Below are 6,430 nucleotides of genomic sequence, written 5' to 3'. Positions count from 1 at the left end.
TAATAGAAAGTGAGAACGCTGCTCCTTCGCAAAGTTCGCGATACGCGTCGGTACGTTTTAACATGGAAAGTTGCACTTACTATTACTAAAGGTAAACTTGTTAGTATTATCTGAGAATATGGAGCAGAATCCCTGCAAACGCTGACGCAGACGTTGAGTGCTGGGTCAGCGTTGATTGACAATATATGTTGACCAGGAAGCTTCAGCACTCGATAGCGCTGGAACGCTGAGTCATATAAAATGCACTATGGCGAAAGCGGCAGCGACGTTATAGCCGCCTGTGCCAGCAGCACATTGCGCGGGATGAAAGAGAGACGCTATAAATAGCGCCTGGTCCCAGGGACTCAAATGCCGAAGTGCCTCGTGCAAAAAGTTACGCAACACCATCCCTTCCTTTTGTTCGACTCGTCGGCTCCACGTGACCTTGCCAGCTTATGGAGCCAGAACACTACCCACGTCTTATTTCCCAGTCAATTCTGGGAATTTACTGCTGGCTATAACGCGGCATTTCTGGATGATTGCCTCACTTCTCGGAAGCGGACTATATAGGCAGGGTTCCTCACGCACACGCTCACGCTCACAACACTCGAAACTGAGCCAGGCACGCTGAAGATTATTGCACGAATTCACTCGTAATTCTGAGAAAGTTTGTACGCGAAGGAAAGCTTCAAGAAACTTGCAAAGCTGCAAATGACAAGAAGATTGGTTGAAAGCATCGGCGGCAGCGCGCCCGTCGAATCACTTTTTCTCACGTCTCGACCTAATTGCTTTTTATCAAAGATACTTAGAGTTCCCCTAAGCATTCTGTTTTAGGATCTATTTAGAAGAAAAAAAAAGAAGGAAAGCGAAAAAAATCAGGCTGCAGACAGGAGGGTGAAAGACGGGAGATCGGAGAAAGCTCTTCATTTTACTCTTTTTTATCCCAACGCACGTTTCTGAGATCGGGCGTCAGATAGCTGGCAGAGAAACTATTCAGCGCTATCACGTACTAATGGTCAGTATAAGGAAAGTTGTTTTGCTTTTGCATGATACCTCTGGATAAGTATAATTGAATTACTCTCAGTAGCGACTCATATAAATGAAAAAAGTGGTGTAACGTGTAGTTAGGCTGATGTGACGGTAGATTTGGTACCGTATTTTTTGTAAACGATGACTGCATGAGTGTGAAAGAAGACGTCTAGTGCTTCAGTGCATACAGGCGCAGGTCTTCTCAGAGCTAATCTCAACTTCTAAATTCGTTCCGCCCATTTTAACTTCACTATCCGACTAACACAACTTAAGAATGAAAATGGGAGCACAGTGTGCCTGTACATGAATTTCAAGATGCTCGAAGTCAGGCTGTCACTTAGTACTTCTCGACTAATTGCCGCGATTACTTGCTTTTACGTTAAGCGAAGTTTGTTACGCTTAACGCTCACGCCTTCGTTACGTTAGGCGAAGTTTTCTTTGTCTATTCCTTCAACTTTCCAGCGCAGCTGCTTCTCCTGCTGCTGTCACTCTCTTGGACACCGCGTTAGGAGGTGGCTGAGAGCACATGGTAACAGTGCGCGAGAAGAAGCGATTGCAAAAAAGCATGCCTCGTTTGGGGAGAGCGTGGTCAGAATGTCCTCTGAAGCTCCCGGGAAGTCACCACAGTGTCCACTCCTCGCAAAAGCGTTGCAGAAGCTGCAGCTCTTGTCTTTGTGCTCCCGCGCAACAGTGCGGAGAGCGAACAGAGAGGCAGATAAAGAAAAGAACCGGATGCCCTACCTATTCCGTCATTGACGTAGTCGCGAAACGAGTGAGCAACTTTACCACTGTGTTGGTTGTGACAGCTCGCCTACACAGCGTGGGAGAGAGGCAATGCCACGTCAGAGAGCATGCGTTGCTTCGGGTTTCTTCAATAAAGAAAAGGTTACTGCTACACGTGGCAACAGATGAGGAACAGGTGAGGACTAAGTGGTAAAAATGTAATTCAAGGTACGGCACCTGAAAAATAAACGTAGTGCAAATTTGTCCTGCAGCCAACGCAGGGCGTGCAGACGCAGAGCCGCAGAAAGCACCGCAGCGTCAATTAAAGACTACACTATACAAGCTGTTTCAGCGCACACTTTGAAAATTTATTTAAGGTTGCCTTTGGCAGATAGCCCAATTCTAGTGAATAAGCTGGTCTACTCGGAGAGGCGGACATTGCTTGCACAAAAACTTCAAATGCCTAATCGACTAGTCAACAAAAATTCACTAATTAAATTTTTAACTAGTTACCTGATGGCCCGTATTGCAATTTACAAATTGTAGCCGTGGAGTTCGCAAGGCGGATCCACTTTGAAATAATTCTCACGATGACACCAGTTTCGAGATATTGATTTCCGAACTTTCCGGAGAAATGCATTGGCGTTCTGGTTAATTTTGTGCTTCAATGCATAAAGCGACGCATTGTTAAGAAACTAGGGGTTTTGTTGCTTCTAGAGTGTCAAAATTAATGTGGAGTCCCCCACTACGCCATGCCTGATAATCCGATTATGGTTGTGGCACATAAAGTACCATATGCTAACCAAAGTTTCATGCTTCTGCCAGGATACGATGCGCCATGTCAAGCAACGACGGTGCTAACTAATCTTTTCGCAACCTATGAACAATGACTCACAGCAACGCCTCAAGCAAACGCGCCTCCCTGTGTGCTCTGTGTACTACGTGCAATAAACGCAAGTGGTGCACGCGAGGGGAACTTCGCCTCACCACTCTCGTATTACACCAAGCGCTCAATAACTTAAACATTCACCGTCAACATCACTGCCCATTACCACCAGCTAACGCTAGTTAACGTCCAATAACGCAAACACTACAGAGAGTTATGCTTTAGAAGATTCCCACAAGACGTGGGATCTGCATATTACATTTTTTTGTGCTTCCCTTGTCTTTCTTTGACTTAATTAATAGTTGCGACGTGTTGGCGCAATTGCGCCGGACAAGCGACCACGAGGGACCTTGGCACTGATGGAGTCCACAGAGGAGGAAGTGCGTGTGGTGGTGCACTGCGGCAAGGCGCGCGAGGAGGGCGAGCGACGATGTTCGATCGGAGGCAAATGAGACGCAATGGGTTCGGACACAAGCCTGGTACCTTCTCGGTCCTGCGGCTCACCATGGACGGCTACCGGTCCGCTAGGGTGCCCGTACCTGCTCCTTGAGGTCGGACCTACACTGGTGTGCGCGGGTGGTTACCTATAGTTCACTTGGTGCCAGCCTGCGTGTTGCAGTCCCAGCCCGGTCCTGCGGGCGAGCGTGGTCGGCTGCCTCGTCCGCCCAGCCGCCTTTTCCGGGGGCGTCAGACGGGACAAATTGACGACTTCGGGCGGCTATACTTGTTGCGCTGGGCCACCAGCTGAAACTCCTGGCGAGGCTCTGCAGGCGAGGGTGGCCGGTTTCACGTGACCACCGGCCATCGGACATCAAACCAACAGCGCTTCACTGCTGTCTTCGCGGTGACGGCGTGACAGCGCCACCTTCCGATTTTTCTTTTGCTGTTTGTGTTACCTAATGCGAAACACCAACCTGCTACTTCTAACTTTTCAAACGTCTCGGTACTTGGATTTTTGTATACGTCTTCTGGTAAAGAGGCAGCCTGTCCATTGACTGCTTTATGCTCCCATACAAGTCACCACCTAGAGAGCAGGAGCGATTCCTTCGAGCTCTAGAGGTTAATACATTCCCTACCCAACCAAAAATCACCTCACAGCCCCTACAGAATTCTCTCCGCAATGCCGCTTCTGCGCAGACCCCGGGTCTTTCAGGCACATAGTAAGGGGGGTTGTAGACAGGCACCACTAAATGGTCCGAACCCTTATCACACCAACGAGCTTTGGGAGAGAGCCTTGTCCAGCTGCGACCTCGAGGATCAGCAACGGCTGATTGCGAGGGCCCAAGACGCGACCTGAGCTCAAGGCATTCTGGAGTAAGCACGCCTCTCCAAAGCTTCATTTACGTAATAAAAATGTTTATTCTTTCTCTCTCTCTCCATTCTCTTAGATCATGTGCAATATTTGTCTAGAATGTAGACCATGTGCTGGGAATTTATATTCCCGCTGACAATTCAATAAATTGTCAGTAATTATAACAAAAAACAGAACTTCAAGTGAACAGGAGACAAAATTAGTTGAAGAGGCATTTATTAGCTCTTTTTACAAGGAAATGTTTTGTACTGAAAAAAAATAACGCAACAGACATATCTAAGATGAAAGTTTATGTTCATTGAAGGAATGCTAACTTCAGTCCTACATCAAGATTGTGCTTCTCATAAAAATAGAGATATTCTTATTGTGCGCTTGGTTCATATCATGAATGAATACCTCAGCAGCGCACAATCGTACACTCTGTTTCAATTGTCTAAGGTATTGCTGGTACCACTAAATACATATTTATGCGCAAAGCCATTTCTACGTAGTGCGTCGATTAATAGGAGATTTTAAAGTGAAGAAGCTGAAAGGAGTATGTCTGAGACTTAAGGCATGTTTAGATTGATGAGATTGAAGGGAGATAAGCCAAATTGTAACCTGCAGGGAAAAAGAATAAAGACAACTATGGTTCTCTGGATTATGGAGTATGCCATGGAAATCTACTTCGTCAAATTTTGATGCAAGAAATTTATATTAGAAGTTAAACCGGTATAGAAGGACAGTGCTGCCCGCTACGAGATACAGTATTGTTTTACGAAGGAATTGATGCTATTGAACTTAGTCGTGTTCATTTTCGTTTTGAGAATGGCACTAGATATGAACTTGTAGGTGAATTCCCCCTATCATATGATTAGGCATTAGTGAGCGTCGAAGCCACATAAATCCAGTTCCAAGGAAGACTACGGAGTAGCTGAGGCTAGGAAGAAAGAAAAGTGTTGTTCTATCTGCTTTATTTGAAATATTAACGAAATTCCAAAGATTCATTCGGCACGACGGTGAAAGGTGATTTACTATATCATCCTGTAAACTGACTGCATTATCAAGTAAACAGTGGCGTCAACTACTGAGAAATTCAGTGATAATTCTCGGGTATACTGTGCACAATCGAAAAATATTCAATGACCCATAACATACAAGGCACCCCGAAGTATCCGTACCTCCAATGTTTCCTGAAACACCGCTCCCTATACACAACCTCTCGATGCAAATTTTATGGTTGCGCATTAGGCAGTCTACAGATGAACATTCAACTTACAATCTTCACAGCCTTGTAGACAAGCAATGGCCTAACCGCGGTGTATACTGATCTAATTCGCATTTTGAAATAAAAACAGCCACATTGCTCACCCTTTAATGACAAACGTATTCATTTCTCGATCACTGGTTCCTTCCATACCGAAATGTATTTTATTTTCTGTCAGCACCAAGGAACCTACATTATAAAAAGTATTTTGAATTAGCTTGGCCGTGCGCCGTAAGCAAATGAATACTATACATGTATCCTCCTAAGCGCACCAGTGGCGATATGTGCCTTAACAAGTAGCCTCGGGAATACTGTTGCTTGAACTGTAATCCAGTGGCGTCAGAACAACACAGCAGTGAGGTTTGTGAACGTTAACCACCAATATTCGCACATTTGCTTCGTCACTTTTCTGCTGACTCACGGAGATGAAAATCAGTTTGAGGATCTTTCACCACAGGTTTTTCTCGCAAGAAGCACGCTAGAAATCTTGTTTCTTTCAACATAGGGCATACAATGTATGCACGGTATGTGTTTGTTGAAGAAAGAGCAACAGCCTCAGAGCAATTCCGAGTCATGCACCCCGCCAAGCAACTCACTTTTCAAAGCCACACTCTCAGTACGTACTTCAGACGACTCCTTTATCGCATCTATTTCTTCTCGACGCACAAAATAGTACCACAGCCTTGGACTACTAGTTCATTATCTTGCTGACACCCTCATAATTCCAAACACTGACGCATCGCACCTTTCGAGCCAGCCTCAACATTGCGTAAGCTTTGTGAGGCAATTTCGAGACGCACCAGTCCGTTACCTCGCAGCAAGCATGGTACGTTTCAGCTATCTTCAGCGTCGATAAGCTGACGTAACGGACCAGGCTCAGCTTCATCGGGCCCAATTAACTTTCACCTCTTACGAAGAGTCATCACTGCTGTACCAATGACAAGCTGAGCGCGAGTTGAACAACGCCTCATTCAACATAGGCGTCAGTGCCACTGTACGCAACGAACTGCGCACTAGGTCTCCACGCCAGGCAGGCTTGCTCGCTGTGGCGTCGGATGTGAGGTCACTGTCAAGGCGAGTGAGCACCGAAGAGAGTAACTGACTACCAAAATCACTGAGAAGCCGACATGGCTTCGTGCCTTTTACGGTGACTGCTTGTCTGCACATCACACCTTGTCACATCTGCTTATCTGCTATAGCTTACCGGTGACTGCTTATCTGGTTATCTGCTTTACTGCTTATCGCAGTGAACCGG

The sequence above is a fragment of the Dermacentor silvarum genome, chromosome 10 (assembly GCF_013339745.2).
Source record: "Dermacentor silvarum isolate Dsil-2018 chromosome 10, BIME_Dsil_1.4, whole genome shotgun sequence".
Lineage (NCBI taxonomy): Eukaryota > Metazoa > Arthropoda > Arachnida > Ixodida > Ixodidae > Dermacentor > Dermacentor silvarum.
Note: the sequence above shows the minus strand (reverse complement) of the source record.